The sequence below is a fragment of the Sciurus carolinensis genome, chromosome 12 (genome assembly GCF_902686445.1).
Source record: "Sciurus carolinensis chromosome 12, mSciCar1.2, whole genome shotgun sequence".
NCBI lineage: Eukaryota > Metazoa > Chordata > Mammalia > Rodentia > Sciuridae > Sciurus > Sciurus carolinensis.
The window spans coordinates 53465783-53474653 of NC_062224.1; positions in this window are offsets into that span (position 1 = coordinate 53465783).

Consider the following 8871-nt stretch of genomic DNA (forward strand, 5'->3'; position numbering starts at 1 on the left):
ACAGATAACTTGATGCCTACTCCTGAGCTCCAACCAGTACGTGCTCCATTGCCAAAATATCCCTTTTTTCTCCCTGAGACATTAATTATATTTATATTTTTAATTATTTATGATTTATTCTGTTGTGTATTTTAAGTATTAAATTTAAAAAGTTAAGAATTTACTAACTTTAATTGGGGGCATGAAGTCCATTCATGGTGCTATGCAACCATAACCATTATCTAGTTGCAAAACACTTAATCACCACAAACAGATGCCATATGTCCTTTAGGCAATCACTCCAAACTCCCCACACCCTACCCTGACAATCATTAATCTGCTTTCTGCCTCTGGATGTCTCTCATTGACCTGCAGGTCACTCATGAGTACAGCTGATCATTCCTTTATTCCTCTCCTCAGGAATGAAGTTTGATAAACCAATGTGTTCTATGTCATGAATCCTACCATGCACTAGACATTGTCCTAAAGAAGTGACCCTTACCCACATGACAACCAGGGGCTAGCTTAATCCCCCCAACATGAAGCAGGATAACCTTATATTACCAAAAGCATCATCTCATTGATTTCAAGCATGGAAGAGGAACAAGGTCACCTTTCTCAAGTTCCATTTGACTGGTGGTTAAGCACTTAAGATCAAAGTTCACCAGACTGCCTAGGCAATTTTTGCCACCCTCCATCCCAGCCCATTCCAGACCCCAGTTTTACCCAAACTTCTCCTGCTGCAGAGAATAATACTGTTTTAGTCAGCTTTTTTACTGCTTAGACTAAAAGACCTGTGAATTTTCGAGGAGAAAAAGAGGTCATGGTTTCAGATGTCTCAATCCATAGACAGCCAGCTCCATTCCTTGGAACTCCAGGTAAGGTAGAACATCATGGCCAAAGTGTATGGTGGAGGGAAGCAGCTTACATGATGATCAGAATTCAGAGAGAGAGAGAGAGAGAGAGAGAGAGAGAGAGAGAGAGAGAGAGACCACTTGCCAGATACAAAATATATACCCCAAAGACATGCTTTCAATGACCCACCTCTTCCAGCCACATCCTACCTGCCTTCAGTTACAACTCCTTTCATCCCTATGGTGGGTTAAGGCTCTCATAACACAATCATTTCACCTCTGAGCCTTCTTTTATTGTCTCACACACTAGCTTTTTGGAGACACTTCACCTTTAAAACCATAACAAACACCCACCAGAAGACAGGTCATTCTGTCCTCTGTGAGCCACTGGTAGCAGAAGTGTTTTTTTGTGATACAGGAACAAGAAGTTGCAAGGACTTTAATCAAGGAGCACTGTTAAAATATCAGGGACCCTGATGGTCCCATATCTACCCTAAGATTCCTCACCTTCCTGGTGAAGGTGCCCACCATGCATGTCCACAATTACCCAAAGCACCAATCATGCAGAGGTGTGACTGGGCAAAGCTGATGCTCCCAGGTGGCTGCTAGGTCCTAGCATATAACCCAGGACCAATGACATCCCCCACTCCCTGTCTTCTGTAAAGCTCCAGGGCAGTCACCTTATAAGCACCAAGGACATTGATGACATGCTCAGTGTACACTTGGCTGATTCTGCCAGTTGCTAAGTGGCAGAGATATACATGTGCTGTGTTCAAATCCCCTTATGGCCAGCAGAAGGTGACTGTACACCCTTCCCTTCAAGATTTGTCTTTCTGATGCCAGAATTCCTCACCCTGCACCCACCTCCACTGAATGCTATGGAATCTCTGAGATCATCTCCCCCTCTTTAACTTACACCACATCTGTGACTATATCCACACATGAACTTCCATGGGATACTGCAGTCAAGGCTACTCACTGTGACCCTCCATTTAAAATTTGGGCAGTGCTGCTTTCTATGCATTTGGCTGTAGGAGGTAAGAAAATAGAAAGAATCCTGATGAGCTGAGAAGTAGGTGTGGTCTCCTCAGACCTGTGTGATCTCAAGTTTGTATGCACCCATGTGCACACACATACACACATACAAACACACCATGCCACTGGAGAGGGTCTGGGACTATCCATGTGGGGATCAGAGAGGTGGGGTATCCCATGCTGACCTTCCCTTGGATGCCCTGTGTCACCTCTGACCTCCTTGAGGAAAACCATCAGAAGTATCAGAGTCAAGGACTGACCCAGTATCTCCAGACTTGGATAAGACCCCTACTTCAAGCTTTTCTGAGACCTGAGCTGACAAGATGGTAGACAGCATAAGAATACCACATACTCTCTTGGTTCTTCTTAAAAGAGATCTGGTTGGGACTAGATATGGAATGTGTGTACCTGGCTACCAGGGTTCCAAGTTGTGTTTGGTTTATTATCAGAGAAACAAGGTCATTTCCTGGGATCTCTTCACCTGAGCCTCTTCCTCATACAAGCCCTTCTCAAAGTCCTCCTGGGATGCCAACTCTACCCCTCTCCTCATGACATGTGCACAGCTGGACACAATTACAAAAGCACACCCTGACCCAACATCCCCAGGCAAGACTGGGTGTAGCCATTATTACCCCAGATTTTGGGATATAGAGTTGGGCTCATACCTGTTCCCTCATTCTTTCAGGTGTGTGACCCTGGACAACTTAATGTGCCTCTCAGGTCCTCACTATTCTCCCCACATGTTCCCTGGGAATCATTCTAGCATTTACTTCTGAGGCTGTCATCTGGTGTATTTATGTTACTGGCTATGCCTTAAGGCTTGTATCACATGTTGTTAATGCGCACACTTAGAAAAGGAACAATAACAAGAAGGGGAGAGAAAAAGAATGACATACACTCAACCCAGACCTGAGTCCCACAGAGAGAACTAGGAAAAGTCCCTTCCTTCTTGGCTGGATTTCTCACTCTGCACCATGGGAAGGTTGAAGTGGCAGATCCTGAGATCATTTCCTCTGGAAAAAGACCTTCCAGTGGCTTCCCATGAGATGTAAAATCGGATTATATGCCTCTTCTCATTGTATGATGTGGTGACCCCACAGATATCTCAGGCACCTCCTGGTGTGTAAGGTCTCTAGCACCCTCTCTTCTAGGTGGATCAAACCCAGCATCTGAGTTCCAAGGAACAGAAATTGGCAAAAGTTATGGGGTATCACTTCCAATATTGAGTAATGGAAATCTGAAGTCCCTTTTTTCTGCTTTCCCCTCTTCTCTCTCTCTCTCTCTCTCTCTCTCTCTCTCTCTCTCTCTCTCTCTCTCTCTCTCTCTCTCTCTCTCTCTCTCTCTCTCTCTCTCTCTCCCCTTCTCTCTCTACTTCTCTTTGTAGGGAATCAAGCTGAGATATTATGAGCCACCTAGTGTAAGACCCCAAGGTTGAAGATTCAGCAGTGTCCTGTACAACAAATAAAAAGGCACTGAGGCTTACCCAGACTTGATCATACCAAAAACACAGAGATAAACAGGTAAATCCCTTCAGCTCTCCCTCAGTGTAGGCCTCCTGAAAAAATCATAGGCACTGTCTGTGGCTGTTAGAACTAAGTTAGGGGGATGCTGTCATGTAGCAGTAGGCCACTAATGTGGTCTCTAGGCCCTGGGGTCTGACACTCTCCTCCCAATTCTGCTCTCTTCAGTCTCCTTTATGGCCTCCTCCTAGGTCAAAGTCACTTTGTCTCTCAGTCTCTGCACACATGAATAGTTAGATACTAGTAACATAAAGAGAAACTTGGAAAATGGAAGAATATGATGAACACAGATTTGAATGCATCATATTTTGAGTATCTGAGGTTCCATACATGGGATGTTCAAATATAAATTGGATTTATTACAGAGTTCAGGAAAGACATATAAGCTGAAGAGAAAAGATGTGAAAAGTAGCAGAATTTCAAAGATGCCTGAATCTTATGAAATGACTTGAAGGGAACCTAAAATATTGAAAAAAAAGAACAAGTACAAAATCTGAGAAAGTATTTACTAATAGTAGAAGAACATAACTTGCAAAAACCAAGATAAAAGTTTTTGAGTTCATAAATAAATAAATACTTGATGTCTATTAACTTGACATATTCATAATTCTATGGAGAAAAATCTCCTTGATTATTCACAAGGAAATTGAGAAATAATTTTTAAAAACTGTCCAGGTTTTCTGTTCTGCATAAGGAGCTTAGAAGTCATGGCTCCATCACTGCAAAATATAAAAATCTAAAGAGAATAAAAGCTCAGCAGCTCTTCTTGGAGCTAAAAATGGGGAGACACTTCCCTCAAGATTGGGAATATAACCAGGGGTGAGTGGTGGAGACTTATAATCCCAGTTACTCAGGAGAGTTCAAGGCTAGTGGGAAATTTATGATACCTTTTGAGGCAGGCCCAAAATGACTAGATAGGCTCCCTCGCCGAGGTTTCTAGCAAGCCGTTATATTTTTAGTGTGTTGCCAAGGCTGTAATTCAGCTATGTTATGGTCAGTGTGTAGTCTGTATCAGAAACACTCTGATTCTGTACTCAAGGTCATAAACATTTGCTGTGAGCATGCACCCATTTGTGTAACCTGTTGTCAGTGTGCCTTCTTTGTTTGGCCTGCATATAATAAGGGCCTGTGAAAATGACTTGTGGAAAGGTGCTAAATGGAACTGACTCTGGCTAAATGGAAATGACTGGGGACCAAATCTAAAGCTGGGTGCTGAAGGCTGTTGCCACCTCTGATGTCTATCATCCCAACCACATCTTGCATCTTCTTCCACCTACCAGGAACCCTGAACCTTGCTTCTAGGGCCTGAGCTTCACCCTCTGCTTGACAATTGGTGTAGTCAGCAGGATGTTCCACAGGTGAGAGATGCATGGACATGGTGGACAGGAGGGACCTTTGGTCACTGAACAGCATGTAGTACTCAGTTGCCAATGTTCTATTAACATAGATTCCTGTGTAGAGTTGGGGTACAGCATATGGGTTCCAGATGAGCATAGATAAGACTTCTGATAACCCTGCAGTGGACATGGACCTGGTGGAGCAGAGTGTAAACTGAACAACAGAACATGGACAAGACAAGGAATAAAAAGTATTTGAGCAGAAATCAATAAAATTGCAAACAAAAACTTGACAAAGAAAATCACAAATAAAAACTCATTATATTAAAAAAATTAATAAAGCCCACAGTCTAAAACAAGACAATGAAGGTGGGAAAAGAGAATATAAACTACTAATACCAAAAAAATAAAGAGGAACTATCACTTCAGATCCTGTGGACACTGAACTAAGAAAGTAAGAGCATGAAAAACTCTATGTCCACATATTTGATTGCCTAAGTGAAAAGAACCAATTTTTCCAGAGTCACTATTTACCCAGTCTGATACAAGAAGAATCACATAATTTAAATAGGCCTGTATATATTGAAGAGGTGGTAAAAATAAATAATAGCCTTCCAAGATAGAATGACCAGGCCCAGATGGTTTCAATAGTGAATTTAACCACATACTTAGAGAAGAAATTATATTAATTCCATATAATCTCTTTTAGAGGTAGAAGAAATCTGTTTAGTTTATCCATGGCATCTACCAAATGAAAAAAAAAATTCTATTTTGGGAAGCTACCAGTCTTACAAAATGAAAACAAATCAGTTTGGTGGGCTGAATTGCATGTTGTTTGCTATGGTGTTTCAGTTATTATCAACTTATGGTAACTATTTGATGACCCAATCACATGATTAGGAATGAAGGTAATAGCAACTTGACCTATAAAAGAGATAATAGAGTATGAAGCTTAGTCCTATGGGAATTACAGTGGGAAATTGAGGGACATGTTAATGCCTATCAGAAGAACTATTTTCAAGGTTCAGGAAGTAACTGTAATAAAAAAAAAATCAGATAGCCCCATATGGTTGCTTCACAGTCCATCTAAGCCTATGAAAAGAAGGAACCTGGAGATACTACATAAATGCAAAAGTAGAATGAATACAAAGTCCCCTTGCACCATCTTAGGCATAATACACCACTAACAGATGTTTTGTGAGTATGCAGATAGCTAAATGGCAAATTCCTAGCAGGAAGGCCCTGAACAGATTTAGGAAGTTCAACTAATACCAGTAGCCCCCAAAATCAAGAATTGTGTTCTGACAGAAATATATACTGATGCTGTATCCAGTGAAACTATCCTCGTAAAGGTGAAATAAGATATATTTTGATAAACAATAACAGAGAAAACTGAAGACCAGTAAAAGTGCAGTATAAAAATGACATACAAAATTCTTAGAATAGGAAGAAAATGACACTAGGAAAAAACCTGGATCTATATAAAAATCTGAGTCCATAGAAATGGTAAACGTATAGATAAATATAAAAGGGTGTATGTGGGTACTCAATTTAAAATATATACTCTTGTTAAAAGCAAAAAGTATAGCATATATGTGGGAAGCATTACATCTATAAATGGAATATATGAACATAGTACAAATACCATAATACTGTAGATTGAATCCTAAACGAAACTGTGAAATTATAAATTTTCCCTATTTTCTATGAAATAATAGATTAGCAGCAGCTCTTAAGTTTTTTGTGATAAGGTATTAATATTTTAACCACTTACAACAATTAAAATTTAATGCAAAATTATATAGCTTAAAAACCCAACAATTCAATAATTCCAGCACAGTGGTAGATTCTGAAACTCTGAAATATCATACTCCCACAAAGAGAATAGCAATACATGAACAAAAATTTAACTTTGTAAGAAATCCATAAACTGTTAGGAAGTTGCCACACCCAAGATAATGAGTAGCTATGGAAAACTATATCAAAGTCTAAGAAAAGTCAAGGTTTTTACTTCCCCACACTGCAATCCATGCAGAAAGAGAAAGGCATGATTTGGAGGATATCTTACAAATTTCTTGCTTCTCCCTGAGGATGGAAAAAAGAACGAAACAGGCATTCAACCTCTTTCTTGTTCAGGTGCTGGTTAAGGGGCTGGATTCTGTCTGCCCTGTCTCAGAGTGTCAACAGGAAGAACATTATGATTTGAATGCCGAGTTCACTGAAAACAGAGGCATATACAACAGAGCATTGGACATCCCTAGATCCCAGAAGAAAGAGGAGTATAAATTGAAAAAAAACAAGAAATATTGAAGTGGGAATAAAGGATTTATGAAATTCCATCAACTGGAATAGAAGAGACAAAAAAGTAGAAATATTATAAGAAATAAGGTCTTGGAGGTTTCAAGATGGCGGACTAGGGGGCGGCTGCATTTCACATTGCTCCAGGATGCAAGATTCAAAAGAGGAGATAGTGAGAGACTTGGGACCAACTCAAAGCCGCTGGGTGAGTCTCTCCCATTGGGGAGGCGTCCCGGATGGGGCGGTAGCCCCAGAACGCAGGGAACTTTGTGAAGTAGAGTTGCTTGGCGAGATGCCCCTCCCCCCACTGGAGCGGTAAACAAGGACAGCGGGGATCATTGTAGAGGAGGTGGCTCAGCACAGCACTTGGACTCGGAGCAACCACTGGGGCTCCGGGCGGCTACCTGAGGAGGAGCTGCGTGGCGAGCTGCTTAGACCCAGAATGACCACTTCTGAACACCGGGGGGTTGCCCGGAGGAAGAGGAGGAGCGCGGCGGGTCGCTTGGTCTAGGAGTGACTGCATCAGAGCCACAGGAGGTTGCCAGAGGAGGAGCTGCGTGGCGAGCTGTTTGAACTCAGAACGACCGCTCCTGAACACCAGTGGCCTGCCTGGAGGAGGAGCGCGGTGGGTCACTTAGTCTAGGAGTGACTGCATCAGAGCCACAGGCAGTTGCCAGAGGAGGAGCTGCATGGTGAGCTGTTTGAACTCAGAGCAAGCGCTCCTCAACACCAGGGTGTTGCCCGGAGGAAGAGGAGAAGTGCGGCGGGTCGCTTGGTCGAGGAGTGACTGCATCAGAGCCACAGGCGGTTGCCAGAGGAGGAGGCAAGTGGTGAGTTGATTGGACTAAAAGCGACCGCTCCTGAACACCAGTGGCCTGCCTGGAGGAGGAGCGTGGTGGGTCACTTGGTCTCAGAGCCACCGCTCCTGAACACCCGGGGGGCTACCCTGAGGAGGAGGAGGAGGAACAGGGCGGGTCACTTGGACTTGGAGTGACTGCCTAGGGCTACGGGCGGTTGGCGGGAGGAGGAGACGCAAAGTGAGTTGCTTGGGATCCTAGTGACTGCGTCGGAAACCCGGCCGCTGTCTGGAGGAGGAGGTGTGTGGTGGGTCTCTGGGTATCGGAGCAATTGTACAGGGCTCCAGGTGGCGGCTCAGAGGAGGGGCCACATAGCCAGGCGATTAGGTGCAGAGCAGGGTCCCAGGAGCTAGGTGGCTTCTTGCTGGAAGAGCCACACAGAGACACGCCTAGGGGCGGAGCGAAGTTTCCAGGACTGTGGGCAGATTCTCTGGGAGAGGCAGCCTAAGGAGACTCGCCTGCAAAGGGTGAGGCTCCCAGGCCCAGGAGGTAGGTCTGGACCCCTGGGAACGTTGCAGAGGAAGACAGCCCAGCCCAGGTGGTAGTTGTAGATTGAGGGGAACCTCTAGGAGGGGAACTGACCAGCGAGACGTCCCCACCGAGTGAGTCTTCCCTGCCAGGTGAGGTTTTCCCACAGGGACGGTAAAACCAGAAACACAAGCACAAACAGGCCTTGCCTCAGCCCGCAGCCTAGTTCCCCGTTGGGTGACCATTGGTCAACAAGTGGAGGCACCTCTGCCCACTAGCGGGGAATATACGCCACCTGAGGGTCACCACCCCTAGAGAGGCAGCTTCTTCGTGGAGCTCCGCATTATCAACTTCCTCCAAGACTTCAGGCTACTGAAGGATAAGAGGGGATATACTAGCAATCTTCAGGGACATTATAAGTCAATAGAGGAAATCTGCAATATCTTAAGGACCCACTGATTCCTCAATAATATGAGAAAAAAAGGGAAGAAAATGCCCCAAACAAATCTAGATGTTACATCAA